Source organism: Myodes glareolus, chromosome 18, assembly GCF_982192425.1.
Source record: "Myodes glareolus chromosome 18, mMyoGla1.1, whole genome shotgun sequence".
NCBI lineage: Eukaryota > Metazoa > Chordata > Mammalia > Rodentia > Cricetidae > Myodes > Myodes glareolus.
The window spans coordinates 15052098-15074254 of record NC_142043.1 but is presented as its reverse complement, the minus strand read 5'-3'; the positions used below and the strand labels follow the sequence as shown (position 1 = coordinate 15074254).

At 46.1% G+C, this 22157-nt stretch overlaps 1 long non-coding RNA gene across 1 annotated transcript; it reads right to left on the bottom strand.

Moving 5' to 3' along the window:
* Window positions 1-14086: 14086 nt before the first annotated feature.
* LOC146890722 (uncharacterized) lies at window positions 14087-21157 on the bottom strand. The gene is made up of 2 exons (XR_014998247.2): window positions 17523-21157; window positions 14087-16306 (listed from the first exon to the last, which is right to left on the bottom strand). It is a non-coding gene; the product is annotated as an uncharacterized LOC146890722 (long non-coding RNA).
* Window positions 21158-22157: the final 1000 nt, after the last annotated feature.

Genomic DNA, 22157 nt, shown 5'->3' with positions numbered 1-22157 from the left:
ATTTTCCATCCTTTTACCATGAGGTGCTGTCTGTCTTTGATACTAAAGTGTGTTTCTTGGGTGCAGCCAAAATATGGATACTATTTCCAAATCCACACTGTTAGTTTGCATCTTTTTTTTTTTTTTGGCAATTGAGACTACTGACGTTGAGAGATATCAATGGGCAGTGTTTATTGATTCTTTTTATTTTGATGTTGTGGGGTGTGTGTGTGTGTGTGTGTGTGTGTTTCCACTCTTGATATTCTGGTCTGAGATTATTTATTCCTTGTGTTTTCTTGAGCATGGTTAACCTGTTTAGGTTGGCGTTTACCTTATAGAACCTTCTGTAAGGCTGGATTTGTAAATAGATATCTTTTAATTTTGGTTTTATTATGGAGTGTCTTATTTTTTTTCAGTTTATTGTGATTGAAAATATTCTGGGCATAGTAGTCTGGGATGGCACCTGTGGTCTCATAGAATCTGTGAAACATCCATCTAGGCCCTTTTGGCTTTTAGAGTCTCCATTGAGCAGTCAGGTGTAATTCTAATAAGTTTGCCTTTATATGTTACTTTACCAATTTCCCTGGCAGTTTTTAATATTCTTTCTTTGTTCTGTATATTTAGTATTTTGATTACTATGTGCTGAGGGAGATTTCTCTTTTGGTCCAGTCTATTTGTTGTCCTGTAAGCTTCTTGGACCTTGATAGGCACCCCCTTCTTTAGACATTTTCTTCTGATTTTGTTGAAAATATTTTTTGTGCTTTGACCTGAATTTCTTCTCATTCCTCAATTCCTATTATTCTTAGAGTTGGTCTTTTCATAGTGTCTCAGAGTTTCTGGATGTTTTGTGTGAGTTTTTTTTTAGATTTAGTGTTTTTAGATTACTTAATACTGCGGTATTAATTTTTTTTCTACCATCTTGTTAGTGTCTGAGATTCTTTCTTCCATTCTATTCTGTTGGTGAGTCTTGCCTCAGGGATTCCTGTTTTAGTTCCTAAATTCCTCATTTCCAGATTTTTCTCGGTTTGGATTTTCTTTATTGGTTCTATTTCCATTTTCAGGTCATGAACTGTTTGATTCATTTCTTTCAACTGCTTGTGTTTTCTCAAAGTTCTCTAAGGGATTTATTCATTTACTCTTTAAGGACCTTTATTCATTTCCTCTTTAAGGACCTTTATTAGACTCGCTAAGAACATTTTAAGGTCTTTTTCTCGTGCTCCAGCTACGCTGCAGTATTCTCAGGGCCTCCTCTGGTAGAGTCGCTGGGCTCAAATGGAGTCACATTTTCCTGGCTGTTATTGATTGCGTTTTTGCACTAATGTCCGGCACCTGGGTCTGGGAGAGGAGAGAGATGAAGATTTGCAGTGAGCCTGCTTGTTTCCCTCACTGGGATGGTTTTCAGGTTCCCAGGGAGAAACTACTGAGGTTGGGGACTTGGATGAAATAATGGGTGTGGGGGACTAGGAGGGGGAGATTCGTGTGGTCCATTGGAAACCAGGGTGGGGTAGGGGGCGCCGGGGCAGGCCATCTCCTGCAGAACTAGGGATGGGACTGGAGGACTGGATTTAGAGGAGCAGAGAGATGAAGAGCTGCAGCTTCCTGCTTCCCTGGCCAGGATGGACTTAGGTTCCCAGGGGGTACCTGTTGGAGTTGGTGATTGGAATAAACCAAGCCTGTGTTCCGGGGACATTTGGAGATCTGTGTGATCACTGGAGATGGAAGCAGAGGGTGGGGGAGGCTGCGGCAAGCGATCTTGCTACAGAGCTGGGGATGGGACTGGGGGTTGGATTTGGAGGAGTGGGGAAGAGGTGAAGATCCGGCAGTTAGCCTTCCTGCTTCCGTGACTGCAGTGACCTGTGGTTTTCCAGGGAGTTCCTCGGGAGAGGTCCTCCACCCCTCACCTGCTTCTTGCTTAAGCAGTCGTCTTCCCTGATCTTTGTTATAACAAAGGATCTGTTTACCGGAACTGTAGCATTTGAAGAATTTCTCTTTTCTTTTTTAATAGGGCCTCCCTATGTAGCACAGGCTAGCTGTAGACCAGGCTAGCCTTGACCTCATAGAGATTCCCCCCGCCTCAGTCTCCCAAGTGCTGCAATGAAAGGCATGTACCACCAAGTCTGGCACAATTCCATTTTTGTGAGTATGTTTTTTTTTTCATTAAAATCAAACAGCACAACAACCATCATGTGTGATTTTCTGTCAGTCATGTTTTACATCCCAGAATTCTCAATCTATTAGTTTAACATGTCTTTTGCACTGAACTATGAGCCCTGTTGAGTGTGGAATGTGGGTTATCATTGACTACTTCATCTCCAGAATTGTGGTAGGGATTTAATGGATGCCCAGTAAGTATTGGGGAAATGTTGACTATTGAGTGGGCTTGGAAATCAAATTGGTTCTGAGTTTCTGCTGTGCGGTTTGTGAGCCAAGTGACCTTGAACAAGTTGGTTAACTGCTCTGAGCCTTCGTGCTTGCACTTGGAAAACAGTGGCAGCTATGCACAGCTCACGGCTGTGTGGAAATTACTGTGGCCTGGAAAGATCAGGTCCTGTGCCATGCTGCTGTACCTGGGAACACAGGGCGGTGGTGGCCACCTGCACAGGACTGGGCCCGTCAGCACTGCCATGGATTTAGGGTGTGTGTGTGAGACCCTGACATTGCCAGGAGGGGAAGTCAATGGTGGCCACTGGTACAGTGTTGTCCTTCAAGTAAATCGACCCTACCTATGATCATGCTGGTGACCCCAGTTAACTGCAGTGGGTCTCTCCCCCTGCCTCCCCGAAGACAGGGAAGGGCAAAGGGTGCTTGAGGACAAGGAGGAATTTGATGAATGAGGGAAAGAGAGTGAGAAGTAATAATGAATGGGAACTTTGAGAAAACTCCATTCCATATACCTATGAAATTAGCAAAGAACAAAGAAGCCAAATAATAAAAAGTAAAATCAGTTCAGTGTATCTCACACAGAATCAGTATGAATGCTACCGAGCGTGCTGATATTTTGTAGAAAAATTAATTTTCACAGTAGTGTCAGGATCTAAAATTTTTAATTAATTATTGCAGTAACAAATTTCAAGTTTTCCCACTGGCGTTTTCCTGCAAAGATCCTGTATGGATTTCACTTCATGATGAAGAATGCAACTTTTCCACTGAATTCCTGCTAAGCTTTGAGAGGCTGCAGGAAGTCTGGCATGGGAAGGAACTTATATTTTGAAAGGGGATCCAGGGTGAGATTCAGCAGTCAAGTAAGTCTTAGCGGAGACTTAACAAGACCAGTGCATTTCACTATGTGTGAATAACGCCTTTCAAGAAAGCTACGCACTTGGAGAGTCGACTCAGCAGCTAAGATTGCTTACTGCTCTTCTAGAGGACTAGAGTTTGGTTCTCAGAATACAGGTTGCGGGGCTGACAACTGTCCGTAACTGCAGTTCAGGAGATCTAGTACCCTCTTCTGGCCTCCCTAAGCACGGCACCCATATGACATAACAGTCATAAATGCACATGTGAAGAAAATAATAAACTGACTAAAAATTAAGCAATAGATAGTGGTCTGCAGGCTTCAGAGTTTGGGGGCAGTGAGGGTTAGTTTTCAGTCTCTACTTGACACAACCCAGAGTCGCCTGGAAAGTGAGTCGTGGGGAAGCATCATCTAGTTAGGTCGGCTACTGACAAATCTGTGAGGGATGGTACTAGTTGGATTAGTTATGGTGGGAAGGCCTACCCTGGTTAGGGGTGGTGTCGCTGAGTGGTCTGAGCTCTGGGCTGAATGAGACGGAGAGAGTGATCTGAGCACTGCATGCGTGCATCAGCAAGAGCTCTCTGCTCTTGACTGTGGGTGTGACGTGACTGGCTCTGTCAAGCTCCTGCTGCCTTGACTGCCCTGCAGTGATGGCTGGAACCTGGACCTGTGCGTCAGGCATACTTTTCTCTTAAGTTGCCTTTGTTTTATTGTTTTGTTTTGTTTTTGTTTTGAGGCAGGATTTCACTGTGTGGCAATGTCTGTCTTAGAACTCGATCCGTAGATCAGGCTGGCCTCAAACTCACAGAGATCCACCTGCCTCTGCCTGTGCTGGGATTAAAGGTGTGCGGCACCACTGCCTGGCCTTACTTTGCTTTTTACCCCAGCATCAGGAAACAAAACTGAAAATCACTGAAATGAATCAAACTGTCATGCACAGAAATTTAGACATGTGCTAAAGTAAGCGCAGTAAAAGGGCAGAGAGAAGGAATTAAGATGTTCACTCTGTGCTTCTTAATGTTGCTGTACATTTGAACATTTTTATAGTAATATGTTGGAAGGAATAAAACAAAAATAAGAATACCTTTGGGACAAGCCACACCCTGAGCTAGGAAGGCTCGTGCCCACTGTCTTCTGGGTCCACAGTGCTCTGTGTCAGGATTTAATGAAGAGTTCCTGGGTCCTCTCTCAGGGCTCTGGAAGCTTCCAGCATTGTGTCTGCATGATGCAGACATAGAAGATGAGGTGCTAATGCAAAAACATGGCGCTCACCTCAAATCAGGTAGCGATCAGTTTATTCTGGAGCCAAATAGAAGTTCCCGTGATGTAGTAACACAGATTTGAGTTTTCAGGCCTTCCATGTTCCAATGTGGTAAGATTTGATAACGTTTTTATGGTAACAGAACAAAGAACTCATAAATCAAGGCATTTTTCAAAGACATCAGACCCATCAAATAGGTGAGTCATAGCAAAGCAGGGGCAGCTTTGTTCTAGACACTGGTGCTATCTGATGCCATTTCTTAGTTTTTTGGTAAGTTGAAAACTAAGAGTGTATTACCTTCTGCAGAATTTACTGAATGGCACAGAGGACCAATAAATGACTCTTTAGGATCCCAAAGACACCCCCAAGATAGTTTGGTTCTGAACTGGCAACATTCTAACTTCGCCACACCTTTAAGTTCTCATCAATTTGCCAACCTTCCCAGGGCTCACTGGAAGGTGACATTCTCAGTAATTTTCCTTCCCAGAGGTCTGAGGTGGAAAACGAGCAACAAAGAGGATGCGTGGAGAATGGGGACTAGCGTCAGGCTCTCCCCGGGGACTCAAGAAATAACTAAGTTACTTGAGCACCAGTATCCAGGACTGCAGAGGAAAGCTCTGAGCCTTGGTTATTAGACCTCTGAAATCACGAGGCTGCAGCTCTTTCAAATCCTGCGCCAGCTGGTAGAGGCACAGGAACAAGCTCCAATTCCCCTCATGTCTTTGAAAAGATGTTTATGACGCTAAGTTGGGTTTTCATAATATATTTTTTTGTGTTAAGTGATAAAGAAATTATAAAAGTTTAAAGAATCGCTCTTCAAATTAGAGCACAGCATGCCACATGGCTCATTGGTAGAGAGCCTGCCATGTGTGTGTGTGTGTGTGTGTGTGTGTGTGTGTGTGTGCTTGGCGAAATCGTTAGCGCATTGAAGGGAGGGAAGAGAGGGCAGGAAGAAAGGAGGGAGGGAGTGCGGAACTCAGTTACAGGCTAACAATGGCAGTTTTCATGTTTACACACACATAGATGATTATGGATGCAGCCTGACATCTGAGGACACATAAAGACCTCTTCCTCTCTTGGTTAAGGGTTGCTAAGGGTGCACGGGAAGTGTAGAAGGAAGAGAGCAGTCAGTAGTCACAGTTTGTATATTGAACAAAGGGCCGAGTTCTTGCATCCGCCATTCACTACCAGTTGTGAAGGGTGTCTCCTTGTTTTTCTCTTTTGTTTGTACAAGTGGAAATACCCTCTAGATTTTTTTTTTTTAATTTCAGAACCGGGAATGTTGAATAAACGCTGGAAACTGGTTTCAGCAGCACACAGTGAACATCAAGCGCGGTCACAAAACTGACAGGCTGAGTAGGGAAAGAAAAATGTGCATCCTCCATGAGTCCTGGCTGGACACGTGCCTAAGTCAAGGACACGGCTAGGTTCAGTCAGAACCCAGGGAAGACCGCAAACAGCCTTTGCCATATGCTTGGATGTAAGACCAGCCTCCTGTCTGGATTTCTAACTGCAGAACATATGGGTGTGTACCCCAGGTCAGATTGTGGGGGGCAAGATCCTGTGGCTGTACCCAGTACAGGCCTCGGGCCTCTTCTAGCACATGCCTGTGTTTATTGCAACAGCTGCTTCTGGGAGGATGGAGTACAAAAATATAACCTTTGGGGTGACACAGACTGAGGGAGAGGGCCCCTCCCTGTAGTCCCTTTGTCAAGTGGATGAACTATAATAACGGTTGGTGGCGAGTGTTATTATCTCCTGTAGGAGTATCCTCTGGTCACCAATGAGGAACTCAAGTCATAGAAGCCTGAGCCACCTTATTGAAGACTATCCCAAAACGTGGGTTTCTCTAAGGCGCATCTCTTAGACGTCTCGGCATCTATGGCGTGCACAGTACACTGAGAGGTACCAGGTTTGCTCTCCACAAATACCTAGGTGTTTCTCTTCTGGTTTGGGAGATGGTGTGGCATGTCCTGTGCTCCCTGAGTCACTGCAGGAGGCGGAGGACTCACAGGAAGGAGGGAGCAGTCGCCCCTCTCTGGTACAAGCGGAGGTTATGTACTGGAAAGGTGAGGTTTGAGCTGTGTAAAGAGCGGGCAGGGCCCAGGAACACAAGGAGGAGCAGGGTGAGCCAAGGTGGAGAGTGAGGCTCCACCCCAGTGACCCCAGAGTCACCTGGTCCCTGTTAACCACAGGCCATTCTGGGCTTCTGCAGACCTTCATCACAGCTGCCACGGCCACCAGAGCCACCAGAGCCACCACCACCAGAGCCACCACAGCTGCCACCACTAGAGCCACCACCAGAGCCACCACCACCAGAGCCACCACCACCACAGCCACCACAGCAGCCACCACCATAGCCACCACTGCTGCCACCACCACGGCCACCACCACCACCACCATAGCCACCACCGCTACCACAGCCACCACCACCACCACCACCACCACCACCACAGCCACCACAGCCACCACAGCCGCCACCACCACAGCCACCACTGCTGCCAGCTGGAGGTACCTATCCCATACCCCATGTGTATGTATTCAAGATTTGTAATCTTAAGGTCCTAGAAGACAATGTGGAAGTGTGTTGGTGTAAGAACCTGTGCACATTGAAGACACAGGATTTAATGGAGGATTTCTGATCCTGTTGTCATAAAACATTTCTAAAATGTTCGAAATTACATTAGAGCAGAAAGAGCTCAAGTTTGATGTTTTGCTGGGTACCCTCCAACTTAGTAGCCATATTTACTCATTAATTAATTAATTCTGTTTATCTATGATTGTGTATAGGCCCATTTGTCACACAGGGCATGGGTGGAGGTCACAGGACAGAGTGTCATTCTCATTTTCCACCTTTCTGTGGGTCTCAGGGGTCGTCCTCAGATCATCTGGCACATGAGGTACTTGTTCTATTTAACCATCATTTGGGCCCCTCAGTTGCTTTAAATATCAACAAGTTATTACCTTTATTTTGTGTCTGAGGATCAGGAGTTCACGACCCCTTAGTTGAGTAGGTCTGGCTCCAGGTCACTCCTAGGGCACCAAACACACTTTGGCCAGGGCTGTGTCACTTGCAGCCTAACTGGCACAGAGACTCTTCCTGTGGTGGGCTTCTGTCCTTCGAATGGGGCATCGCTGTGTGGGTGAGTGTCCCCATGACATGGCAGCTGGTCATCACTGAGATGACCTCTAAAAGATCAAACAGGAGCCATGTTCTTCTGTGCCCTGGTCTCTGGCAAACCATCGCGTCTGCTGCATTTCATGGGCTGCTCTGAGAACCCTTGACTCAATGCGGAAGAATAAGTGCCAGAGCCTGTGCACCATAGGGGGTTGCAGCCGAGGCCACCTCAAAGTCTAGAAGATAGAGCTTTCCAGAGATGAGCTTGGCACGTGCTGGTAGGCTCAAGGACCAGAAGGCTGAGCAGACTGTCCAGGCCTGTCTCCGTTATACAAGTTAGTTAAGGTCATTCAGGGTTACATGACACTCTGGCTGACGACAGCAAAGTATATACACACACCAGAGAGGATCCGTGAACTGGACACCCTCAAAGCATTTCTCCCTTAACATACCTAAACATACTCAATGAAACATTTTAAAGATTTATTTTGATTTTTAAATGTTAGGTCTGTGTATTTGTGTTCAAGTGTCACATGTATACCATACCCACAGAGGACAGAAGAGAGACCTAGAACTGGAGCTATAGATGCCTGTGAACCACAATGTGGGTACTGAGAGCTAAACCCTGATCCTCCACAAGAGCAAGACAAGCTCTGAATCCCCGAGTCGTCTCTCTGGCCCTCTGAGTGTGTATATATATATATAGATAGATATAGATATAGATATAGATAGATAGATAGATAGATAGATAGATAGATAGATAGATATAGATAGAGTAATATATATATTCAAATTGCATCATTATGCTGTCGGGAGAATAAGGGGGAAACAAACACATGAGGAAATGGGGATTGAGAGAGATAAGTAAGTGCTTAAGCTGGAGGCTCCCCAGGCACATCTGTCTACCCTTGAATGATGGGAAGATTTATCAGTTTCCCTCAGAGGTCTACAAACAAGGCACTGTGGCACAGCAAACAGGACAATGTCTGGGAGGATGTAGGGGGTCCGAGCAGAGACCCATGTGCAAGTGACCTCACACCCCAATGGGTAGCCCTCAGTGAGGGATTGCAGCAGGAATTTCCCCATTCTCTTTCCTCATGCAAGGAGAGGAAAACTGTCCTGCCTTTGCTCGGACTTTGATGGCTCGGCAGAGTCGGGCTCTATAACCCGAGGCTGGTTTTATGTGGGTGTGCAGCCACACTCACACTCTCAGCGTGAGTGACAAAAATCTAGCCGAGACTACATCTTAAAATGAGACCCAGCGTTCAGAGTGCTCTCAAGTCGAGAAACTAATGGAAATCTCGATGGAGAACCACTGTTCATGCGGCACTGAAGACTCCCAGGTAGACACTTCCTTTGAACCAGGGCTGACTATAAGATGAAAATAAGATGAAAAGAATCACAATACACTTGAGGAAGAAAGGCATCATGGGGAAGAGTCAGTACCAACAGCAAGTGGAGGCTGACAACCATTTCAGATAGGGAGTGATTACGAAGTCAATCTCAGCATGACATTTTTATTGCATTTACAGGATGTATGTATGTATGTATGTATGTATGTATGTTTTATGTATGTGCCACAGTTCATAGTGGAGATCAGAAGATAGTTTTCAGGAGTCCATGCTTCTCTTCTGCCATGTGGAACCTGAGGATCAAACTGGCTCAGACAGCCAAAAGCGCTTAGTATCTGGGCCTCTATAGAAAAACCATTGGCAATGCTTGCTGCAGAAGTACCTGCTCAGAAGCCCCCGGTCAGCCTGGAGTTGAGACTCAAGAAAGAGTCACACAGCAAACTGACCCTCAGGAAGCAGGAGGAACTGAACAAGGGGAACTAGGGGGTGGAGAGAGGGTTTGGGCTTGGTAAAAGAAAGGGGGGACACTTATGTGTTATATATAATTAGTTGGGTACCTGAAATGGCCCCATTTTGCTTCTGAGTACTGAGTATTTAATGGGTGAGTGTAAGGAGCCTGGGGAGAAAGACTGGTCCAAGCACGTACTTACCATTTAATTGTGAATGGAATTCAGCCAACAGAGAAAGTTAAGAGGAATAGAGGAAGGAGAATTCTTTTTGAATAACAGCCCTTTATTTATGTACCCGGTACACTGATCCCCAAATGTATTATAGCTGCTGTGAGGCCCCACGAGTGCCAGCATGGGCTCCTATGCTGTTAGCACCAAGTGCTAACACGCTCCCCCAGAGCTCAGGGGAGGGCGGATTGGAGATGGTGGCCGTGACCTGCAGTGACTGCTTCAGGCTGGTAACAGCTGTACAAACCAATTAAGGGGATAATTTGGAGAAAGGAAGGCAAGAGGCACACAGAGCCTCGGGGCTCTTGTTTGAAGATGGAAGACACACCTGGCTTTTCCCACTCTCCCGGAGGTATGTGCTCTGCCCTTCTGTGGCTCTCCTGAATGAGTCAGCAAGGACTGGGTTGTAAAAGACGGGGCTGGGTGATGAGCCTCTATTATATGCTTGCCTTTGCATATTTGTCGCGGTCCTTGTGTCACCTCACAGAGCAGACACTGACCTCTTGTTCTGCAAATGGGGAGACTGAGGCCCAGAGAGAAGTCTTAAGACTACAGAGGAAGGTGTCACTCCAAAACCCCATTTCTTTCCTCCTCTCTAAGCAGCGCTAGCCAAGATCCACATGGGAAAACTCAGTCCACCTCCCCAGCGAAGAAGAGGAAGAATTCACGACTTCCCCGTTCTCCCCTCCCTTTCTGAGATTTGATAGACTGTAAACTGTTAGGGGGACCAGCTCATGAGACCCGGACCCTCCTGAGAATCTACAGGCAGTTAATGGTAGCTGCGGGAGCGGGGCCTTCCTTCCTATAAATAACCTCTCACCCGGCAGAGTTACTTCTGTAGCCTCCCTAGTCAAATTCACTGGGTAACACACATGAGGGTGGGCATGAGAAAAGAGAAGGGTTCATTGAGAGAAACAAAGGAAATCGGGAGTCAGAGGGGACAAGAGAGAATAACAGTGGGTGAGTATGAAGAATATACATTACATACATGTCTGAGAATGTCTCACTGGAGCCCGTTATCGTATATAATTAATAAATGATTTACAAAGACACCACAGGAAGGAAAGCTGGGAAGGAAGCCCTGCTGCCCCGACTCAGAATCACGAATGGGCAAAGGAACAACAGCACAAACCTCCCTTCTCAGAAAGTTGCCATGGAAATCGTCACATGTTGGGAATGGAGGCCTGAGGGCTAGATGCATTGAGTAGCTGCAGTCAGGGAAAGCCAGGGGAGCTGAACCCCAATGCCAAGGGGCCCATATACAGCCAAGAACAGGAGGGAGCCATGTAGAGGGTGGGCGTGGGTGACAAGTTCTCAACAGGAAGGGCAGACTAGAGGCCGCTGTGTGGAGACTGACTTCATTCCTGGGTCTCATGGCTGCCTTGCTGAGTTCACTCTCTGCCAGTCGGAGAAAAGTGCCACGGGGGCACCAGGGACGGGGACAGTAAAGAGAGAAGAGTATTGTCATGGTTAGATGTATGTGCCAACTGCATTGGGTCACAGGGTGCTCGGCTATTTAGTGAAACATTCCTGATGCCCGCATCTGCAAGAATGCCTCGGTGTGAGTTACCTGTGAACTGGTGGACAGAGGGCAGCAGACTGCTCTCCCCAGCCGGAGTGAACCTCAGCCAAGCCATTGGATGCCTGCGGTGTGCAAACTGGTGGAGGTAGGGAAATGTTTGCTCCGCATGGAACATGGATGCTCTGCCTCTGGAGAAGGATGGGGGATGGGACTTCTATGTGCAAGACTTCCCTGTCTCTTGGATGAAGCTTTGGACTGGAATTTATCAGCTGTTCTGGGTTTGCAGTTCTGACCTGCAGGGCACCACGCTCCTCAGCCTTCTAACTTTGGAAGCCAATTAGCTATAAGAAGTCCTGGGGCTGGAGACCGTGGCTCAGCAGGGAAGAATGCTTCCTTCTCTCTCAGAGGACCAGAGCTCAGCTCCCAGCATCGGTATCAGGTGACTCACAAACACCTGTATCTCAGGCTCCAAGGGATCAGATGCCCCCTTCTTGCCTGTGTGGGCACCCAGACATGTGCACAGGCATACAATTAAATGAAATAAAATAAATCTTAAAAAAAAGAAACCCAATCAATCAACCATTGCTTACCCTGCATCCTCTTGGCTCTGGTTCTCTGGAGCACCCGGACTGCCCTAATACAAGCCTCTTCGCCTTGCAACCTTCTCTACATGCTGGGACTCAGTGTGAAAGTTATGGGTAGGGACAAACCTGAGACAGACCAAGCAGGGGGAAAGAGCGACTCAGGGGCTGCGAAGGAAAGTAAACGTTGGCAATTTGGCGACGTCACAGATGGAAACAGTGGACTCAGGGCCAGATTCCTGGCTTGTGCCCATGTGTTGACAGCACCATGAACACGGCAGGGTCCAGCCACACTTAACTTAGGGCTCTGCTGCGGCACAGTTGGAATTTTTATTATGTTTGAATGAAGGGGAATTTATTTTCACACTGCATGGGTCCCAGCAGAGAAGGTATAGTCTTTGATGCGTGGAGGGTTGTACCCCTTAGAGAAGTGGAGACCGAGGTGGGAAACGGCAGGAATCGCTGCTGCCATGTCAAGGCTGGAGAGTTTTCCACCAGACTGATAGTCTGGCATCAACCTCAGTAGCCAGGAGCTCCGGTTTTTGCTTCAAATAATTCGATGGAGGAGAGATGGAAAGGGTTGATTATACAAACCGAAAAGGTTTCAGTGTGAAATAAGTGCCAGGCCTGAGGCTGGGTCTCACTTACTCTTTCGTAACACAGACCTTTGTCCCTAGATCTGACTAAGAAGTTAAGCAATGAGAATACTTTGGCCAGGCCTTCCTCTCCCCAGAAGAAATAAGACTTCCCTAAGGCAATAGATGTGAGTCAAGTGTGCTATAGGAGAGGAGGGCACTAAAGCAGAGTTGGGGAAGGCTCTGAGATGCTCTTACCACTGTGGGGCTGAGCTCAGCCATCTGGGTATCAAACCAAGCGCCATTCACATCTCTGACCTTCCTTCAGGGAGAATTTCAATGTGGGTGCTCGTGAGTCCCCATTCCTCTATGAGTATCTATAGGCAGTAATTAATAATTGCTGAGGAAGATAGATGTTTTTTTCAGTGATGTAGAAATTGGTAAATTGCCCATGTTCTTGTACATAACCTCTCACCCTGCTCCTATGATTAATTCACTGGGACACACAACACAACACACACACACACACAAAGGGGGGAGAAAGAATAATAATAATAATAGTAATAATAATAACAAAACCAATATAAAAAATCTAGTCTTTGTTTAGTGAGGATAATGTCTTATGTGGTATACTTAAAATGTGAGCAAAAATCAAGCCAATCAGTAGACTAGATGGAAGGATCCACAGCTGGAGTGTTCTTGTGACGGTCAAGCGCTGGCTTGTGACAGTATCTAGACCCTGGAGTCTAGATAGCCACAACAGGCAGCCACAACAAGGTAGACAGCAAGAGTCATTGACCTTAGTGCTAGTCAGGTACAGCCAGGTCAGGGGAGAATTGCTGGGTGTGTAGGGACAGACAGGGTGAAAGTTCAAGAACAAATGGTATCACTCCGGTAAGGACTTGGTGATCATTCTAATCTCTATTATCATTAGTAGAAAAAAAATGAAAATGACGTCAATCAAGTAAGGGCTAAGTAAGATGACGTGCCTAATGTTTAGAAAGACCAGGGTTAAGTTAAAAATGACCTGGAGTAACTGATCGCATGTATGTGTATCCGTGTGTCTTGATGTGATGAGGTATGTGTGTGTTCATGTCTGAGCGCTCTTCAGAAATGAGGCAATATTGCAGAATATCAATTCTTCCTTTCAAAAACTTAAGAATATTTCAAGGAAACTGATCACTATTTAGGGAAGAAGGTAGGTCACACATCATACGAGAGAGATTTTGGAGCCAGGTATACCTTATTCAAATATGATTTTGGACCAGACATGATAGTGCACACCTTTAATCCTAGTACTTGGGAAGCAGAGGCAGAGCAGAAGACACCCAGTGTCAATCTTACCTACACACACACACACACACACACACACACACACACACACGAGCGCATGTATGCGCTTGACCATTATGGGAATAAAGAAAAGTAGGAAGAAAAAAATGTCTATTATTCCTTGTATTAGTGAAAAACATCCACTAAGGGATGTGAAAACCTGCATACATCAGGTCAGGTACAGCAGGGCACACCTACAATCTTCCTGTTCATGCATACCACCACACCCAAGTGACAGGATTGTAGGTGTACCCTGCTGTACCTGACCTGATGTACACTAGTCTTTACGTCAGATCTTACTGTGGAACCTTGGCCAGTGCTACAGAACCAATTGCATGCCAACCGAGGTTCCACAGTGAAGTCCAACGTAAAAACAAACAAACAAGCAAGCAAACAAGCAAATAAATAAGCAAGCAAAAAGCTAAAATGGAAGGAAGGATTTTGGCTGAGGAAATAATATTCGCCATTGGTAAATTTTATTTTACTTGATAATATTGTACTATATTTCAGCATTATCTAAGCCAAAAGCTTTCATTATTTCCTGTCAAGCTTTTCACATCTCGTGTTATTTTCTCTCCTTTCCCCCACTACAGTGAATAATCTAGAAAGCGAGCATGTCTGCATAGAAAGGACTTTCTAGCCTACAACCGTAGGCTCTTAGATGAATACTCACCCCCTTTGTAGGAATCTTCCTTACTGGAAATTGAGCTGAGTGAATTAGACACATCCTAAAGTCACCCTCAGCACTAAAATGCGATGGTTCTAAAGCCTACAGGGATCACCACATGACCCTTCCCAACCTCTGGTGTCAGGTTCTGACCCTACTCTCCTTAGTCATTATCTGCACAGAGCCGTCTGTGCGGAGTCCCCGAATGAGCAAATGAAGTCTCTCGGTGCTATTGTGAGATGCTCCTGTGCCTTCCTCTAAACTCTTTTAAGGAAATCCCCGAACAGTATATCCTTCCCAAGATGCCATCTTGTCCCAGGCCTTGGAATTTGCTTTGTTTCCTTGACTTCTGCTGGGTGAAGAAAAAGACAAAGAACTTGACACCAATGGAACATCTGGTCAGTGTGGCGTCCACTCCATCTTGACTGCCAACACCACCACATCCTTGCTGCATTGGAGGGCGCACCGGCTGGCACGCTCCACAGTCTGCAGCGTATGCTTTCAGGCCCCATGCAGTAAAGCCTAGTGTATGTTTGATGCTGGCCAGTGAAGGAAGTTTTCAGCAATTTCCTGAAACCTACAGAAAAGGAGTCGTTAGTAAAGTCAATGGCGGAAGCCATCTTTGGTGAATGGGCAGTTATAGAAGGTGGGAGAGGTATTTCTGGATTGTTCAAGGAGTGGAAGACTAAGACCAGCAGGGCTATTCTGAGCACTCATTGATGCTTTAGAGCATCTTGATGCTAACAGAGTGACATGCACTGGGCACTTTCTAATGAACAGATTAAATGGCTTGTGATTCTGGAGGCCAAACCCAAGGCTGAGAGAGTCACATCTGATGGAGGCCTTCTTGCTGTGTCTAATGTTGTAGACTTCACTGGGCAACAGAAGGGGAAGTGGAGAGAGAAAACTAAAAGGGGTCCACACCCACTCTTCATTAGGAACCCACTCCTCCGATGGTGGTCTTCATCTCTTCACCCCGCTCTTTCAGCTGAGTCATTTCACGTCAGACTCTGCCTTCTGACACCGTCACCCCAGAAAGGAAGGACTCCAATGCATGGTGACGAGAGTACATTATCACCATAGGAGTCGGCAACCTCCAAGGGAAGGGTGATTGAAGGGAAGGCGGCAGATATAATTAAAAGGCAACAGGCTTGGTCAGTTATTGAAGCCATAACTCTAAGAGGGAGTGCTTACTAACTAAAGGAAACACAGGAGGCGTCCCCCCTACCTCCCTGCTGGATGAAGTTCAGAACTCTTACCTGGTGGGCTATCATAGCCTTGCGGGAGAAGCACTGTTGATACGCTCCTGCTCTTACCGGGACAGAAAGGGAGCTGGGACTAATCTGAAGGAAGAGTGATGGGGTTGCACCCAGAACTAACTACACTTGATCTTTCTCTGTTGGGGTAGCCTAAGCTGAAAAGCTACAATAAACAGAAATGTATATTAGGGACTAGGGTTATGGCTCAGCTGTCAAGGCCGCTTGCTGCTCTTCCAGAGGACCCATGTTCAGTTCCCAGCACCCACATCAGGCAGCTCACAACGCTACCCGCTATTGTTACTGTTGCTTCAAGAGATCCAATGCCTTCTTCCAGCCCACCTCTCTCTCCTCCTTCCTCCAAACATAAACTTTTCAAAATTATATTAGGAATACAGACATTTAAGCCTCAAACAAAATGGAAGACCTGGAAGGGAGCAGGCAAACACATTTAGCAGAGGAGCCAAGAGCTCCTGACTTCTGTGCCAGAGCCACGTTTTGCTCAAAGAGCTCCAGGGAGAAGCAATAAACACCGAGCGGTGCTCTCACTTTGTGCTGGACACGGTTGGGAGCACTGTACATTCACCAGCTTTCTTAGTTCTTCTGTCAGAGGCCACGTCAAGAGGAAGCTTCTATTTTAGGTGTTTCAGCCATTTGGGGACTGAAGCTGTTTTTATGGCAGTCCGTGAGTTAGAGAGGAAAATTGGCTGGCCCTCCAAATCCATGAATGCAGAAAAGTCACCCCGGGATACTATGAGACAAAAATGATAAGTGATAGAAAGTGGCCTGGCTCACTGTCTGGGTTCATTCAATTATTCATTTTACCTTTAATGCGATGTGTTACGGGGCATGTCTGTGCTCAACCTAGTGACAAGCTGTTTTAAGTGTTTAAGCTTGTGCTTAAACTCCCAGCAACGACACATCCAATATCTTATTAGTTCTCATTATTCTAACACCTGACACCGACAGCTCTGATTTTTGACCATGTACACACTTTTTAAAGAAGAAGTGCCAGATCTTTTGGAATTGGAGCTACAGATGCTCGCAAGCCCTATGTGGGTGCTAGAAACCAAACCCAGGACTTCTGCAAGAGCCGCAAGGATTTGCACAGTAATACGGGCAGCCGCATGTCTCATGGTGACCAAAAAGTTCAAGATAATTCAGCCCTCCACTGAATGGTCAGACTGCCCGAACATTCATACCATACAGTGAGGTACCACAGAGAAAAATGAATGAAGTATCATTATAAACAGCAACATGAGTTAGGGGCTGGGGAAATGGCTCAGGGGTTAAGAACATGTGTTGCTCTTGCAGGGAATTCAGGTTTGTTTCCCAGCGCATGTCAGGCAGCCCACAACTGCCTGGAGCCCTAGCTCCAGCAGGGAATCCAATGCCTCTGGCCTCTGAGAGCTCCTACATACACCTCCACCCACGTATGCACAAACACATCATTAAAAAATAGAAATGAATTAAAGGAAGAATTCAAAAATAACAGGATGAATAAAGACTAAACAACACAACAACAAAGGAAGCTCTGGGCGAACATTGGCCCTGTATTTATCTTTTGTAAGTTTCTCTTGTCAAAACAGCAGTGCTTAGGGATAAACAATTTGTTGCTGTCTGAGATAAAATTTCATCTGTTTTATATGCAGGCTAAAGTTGGTATTTATAAAGCAAGAAAATGAGAAAGACAGTTCGAGGTGGAAGATATCTCAGTGGAGGCGGAGGATGTGAAGAAAGAGACTAGCCATGTTCTCACTGGGCGGGGGTGCTAGAGACAGAGATACAGAGACACTCATTAGAAAATAAAGAGGGAATAGGAGGAATGAGAGAGTCACGCGTGGGCGAGTGCCTAAGCCATTTCATGAGCCCGGAGTCACAAATGTTCTCACTCTGGCATCTGCTGAGCTCCTGGGAGATATGGGATCCAAGCTTTAGATTTATTCTAGAATAACAAGAGGCCCTACCTCTCAGCGGTGAGCTGCCTCCCATGGGTGCTGGGGCCCACACTCAGGTCCCCTGGAAGAGCAACAGTCAAGGGCTCTTGACTTCTAAGCCCTCTCTCCAGGTCCAAGATACAGAACTTTTGATCTTCATGATTTTCCATCATGTACATAATCTTCTTCCGGGCATCAAGGGTAGAACATCTATGGCCTGCTCAGAGTATCAGTCCGTGGTCATAGTGAGTGAAGTGTTCTTCACTGGGGTGGCCGGTGAATGAGATAGTGTCTCTGCTAATTTGTTTAACTTTTCCTTGACATTCTCTTTAATTTAATTCTAACTAGCCCATGCCAGGACGGACTGGAGCATTACAGAGTTCCCGGTCAATTTAGAAATCATTCATTGTGAGTTGTTAGAGAATTATTGCCCATTTTCCTTCAGCCAGATGTATGATCTCATAGATGTACACAAGAAGATGGGTTCTTTAAATGAGCAGGTGTTGAGGTTCCATTGTGAATACCCCCCATAAGCTCGCTTAATGATGGCCTGGTCTCCAGCTGGTGGCGCTGTTTCAGAAGGTTGTATGGAGCTGAAGCCTCACTCAGAGATGTTGGAAGTCGGGATGAAACCTGAGGGTTATGGGCTGGCTCTGGTTCTGGCCTGGTTGCTCTGTCTCCTGATCAGGTCAGGTGGGAATAATTGGTCTCAAACTTCCACTGCCACAGCAGGCTGCTTCTGCCTTGATGTCTTTTCCATCGATGGGTTGGATTTCATCCTCTGAACCGTGCACCAACACAACCCTTCCTCGCTCAAGTTGGTCGTGTTAGGGTTTGCTTGCGGTCTGGAGAAATGCGACTCCCATAGTTGGCTCGCTTATCTTCCAGTCGGTCAATATTTGTGCTCCCCTGTCAGTTTCTGTTGACCTAACGTTGATCACAATTGTTGAATATGTAGCCAATAAACATCTCCACTTACGCCCTTTATAAAAATGAATGAAATGCTAATTGTGCTGTGGGCATGACATGTCATAGCACACAAATAGCCATTGACCTAATTATTACTCATTGAGGGCAATTGAGATCTTTCTTAGACACTTTGTCATTGACTCCTGTTTCCATGGATTTTACAAGCTTCCCCACCCCAGTCTGGTTCTTTTGTAATTTTTACTTTATTTCTCTATCTTTGAGAGTTCATACATGTATGCAATGTATTTATCATATCCATTCCCACCATCTCCCTCCAATTTATCCCAGGCACGCCCAACCCCAGCCATATCTCTTTCATATTTTTATATTTCATATTTTTGCTCTTCATGGCCTAGAGAGTCCTATCATATATACAGGTACAGGTATAGGGCCATACTCTGGCACAAAGACAACCCACGAGAGGTCACATCCCTGAAGAAAACCCTCTTCAGTGTCTCCAGTGGACACCAACTGCCAAGGACTCTCGGTTAGTGCTGAGGGCTCGTGAGCCCCTCTCTCACCCATGCTGGAATGTTGGCTGGCTTAATCTATGCAGGTCATGTGCAGGCAGCCAAGGCCACTGTGAGTGCATGAGCGCAGTGGCCCCGTCATAACCGGAAGATGCTGGGTCACACCAGTCCCTCCCCACCCTGACCTCTGGCCTATATAGCCTTTCAGCTGTCCCATTCATGATGTTCCCTGGGAGGGGGCTGGTGTAGATGTCCTGTTTGGGGCCCAGCACCCCACAGCCATTCCACATTTGTTCTTCAGTGGAAAAAAGTATGAAATAAAACCAAAGGAGCCAGCTAGACTTTAGCCTAGTTTAGGAACTAAACTATATAGGAGAGAGAGAAAAAAATGTGCTTGAGGATTTGTTGAAAATGAAGACCATTTCCCTCCCGTTTCTCTCCATTACAAATACTCTATTACACACACATGTTTCTCTAGGAAAATGACCATCTACCGGTACAGGTGCAGACATCTCCAAAGAGTTCTTAGTCATTTGGGACATACTTGTATTGCTTAGTTTTTGATTACTAAAGCCATTTCTTTCCTTACGTATCAGGCACTGTGCAAGAGGCAGGCAACGCAGCTACTCCCAGGACAGGAGTCCTGGCGCTAATACCAGCAGGAGGAAACCAGGCAAGCAACTCATGATCACCCAAAGTGGGGTCTGCACACAGCAGAATCTCAGCAAGTCTGGGGAGTAACTGCCACATCACCCAGCAAGCTATCACCTGCAAGAGGAAGTTGAAAACTACTAGGATACCCCCCGCCCCAAACGGTCTTCTAAATGACAGAGCCAAAAGTTCAATCCAGGCACCAGTGTCTGCTGCACTTGCTTTGTGCCTGGCTCCCACACCCTGACCCGGTTTACAGCCCCCTGCAGGTCTCGCCTACATACTTTCCCATGTGAAGTCATTTGTCTTTCTTAACAGTCAACTCCATTTCTTCCCAGAGAATGCTTCCCCAGCTCTGCTGGTAACGTAGTCCTGCACTAAATTGCCATTGTAATCAAAATTCCTGAAATAGCTTATGTTTCTCTTCCGCAGCGGCAGTCACCTCTGTCTAGACCCTTTCCAAATCTTCTCATTGCTTTCGAGTTGTCGTCCCCCACACTGTTGGAAACCCTACTCCAGCCGGCTCTCCTTGCTTTTCCAGACTCGTTGTGGGCATTGTACACCTCCAATCCACTGCTTTCCTGGCAAAGCTGCAACTACTTCCTCTTCCTAGAATGACGGCTGTGTCTCCTCCTCAGTGCCATGTGGCTTCTTTTTCTTCCTCTGGTCCTTTCTTAACCCACTTCATTACGGCGTTCGCCTTTAAACTTGAGCCTTGGTCAAATTTCTCACCATATGCACCATGCCACAGACATTTGGACTTTAATTACGTACCTACTTGTTTCCTGTCTGCTTCTCCCCATGCATTAAGTTCCGTGCCACAGTGTGTGCCCCTTGCACACTGTCGGACTCACAATAGGAAATGACTGGGTTTTTTAATTGATCTCTCCCTGGAGCTGAAGGTTGGTGGTAAGTTTTCTTATGTACTATCTACAATCCTGAAGTCATCTCTCAGGCCAGGTTTTATTTATTTTTTAATTTTTGAGATAATCAAGGCCACATGCAGTTCTAAAAACAATGCAGAGGGGGTAGAGAAGTGGCAGTGAAGAGTGCCCGCGGCTCTTGCAGAGGGCTGGAGTTCGCTTCTGTGGTGCCTAATCTTGTTTGTTGATAAGGTCTGGAATCGACTGAAAACCCAAGCTGCTGGGTAAGCCTTTGAGGGATTTTCTTTATAGCTTTGGTTGTGAGCCTCGCCTTTAATGGCTGAGCCATCTCTCCAGTCCTGTGAGGGATTTCCTTAATCAGATTATTTGAAGCAGGAGGATTGTTCCTAACTCTGGGTCCCACCTTCCGATGGCAGCCCAGATAACAGGACACAGAAGAAGGAACCTTTGCTCTCTTGCCTCCTTGTCCCGCTCTCCCCGGCTTCTGTCGTGCTGTGGGACAGCCCTTCACCAGTAGCCAGGGCTCCAGCTGAAAACCAGCAGCTGTCCAGGAAGCCTCCAGGTCTTAGTGCCAGGGAGGACCACTGAGACATCCAGCTTTGTGAGCTGAACAGCGACCAGACTGGATGCTTGGCCTTTCCATCATACCACTGCCATTGCTGAACTACCTGGACCATATCTTGTAAGCCAGTCTGACACCACACACACACACACACACACACACACACACACACACACACACACACGCACACAGACACACGCAAGCACACACGCACACACTTGCGCGCGCGCACACACACACTACTACTACTACTACCTAGTAAAGAATTGATATCCATACCAAGTTTTAGTAGTTGACAACAGTTTCCATAACTACAATACAATTTCACTACCAGAAAATTGACATAGACTGTCAACCTTATCCAGGTTTCATAGTTTTTTTTATTGTGTTTATAGATGCATGTTTTATTCATTGACAGATTGGCTCTGCCATACTAGGAACTGAGCATAACATGCTAAGAAAGTCCTCTACCACTGAGAAGTATTCCCAGTCTTCTGTTTACTGTTGACTTTGAGACAGTCTACTAAGTTGCCCAGAGTGGCCTTGAACCTAATCTATAATATAGGCCTGTCTTGAACTTGTAATTCTTTGGCCTCAACCTCCTGCGTAGTTGAGATTACAGGCCTGTGCCACCCAACCTGAAACTTTATTAAATAGAGAGTTTCACATGGGTCTATGTGAGATACAAAACACAAAAGTTTGAATTTTCCCTCCCAGCATAATTCTCTTGATACCAACCTATAGCAATAGTCTTCTCATATTTATTGGTGAGTAGTTCTCCGGAGTGTCGACTGGGCACAGTTTGTCCAGTTACTCACTTGTTGTAGGATGTTAGGATGGTTGGGTTGTTTCTAGTTATCACAAATCAATCTGTTATGAAAATTCATATGTAAATTTTGTGCATTTTTACTTATATGGGATAAATGCCTTTAGAGTATACTTTCTGGGTCACATGGTAAGCATATGCTTGATAGTCTAAAGAAATTGCTGCTCTGTTTCCAGAGTGGTCTTCTCATTTTACATCCCAGTAGCAATGCCAGAGTCTCACATCCCTGCCAACATTTGCTGATGTCCTTAAAAGTTTTAAGCCGTTCTGATAACAGTGTATCACTGTTCTTTAAATTTTTGT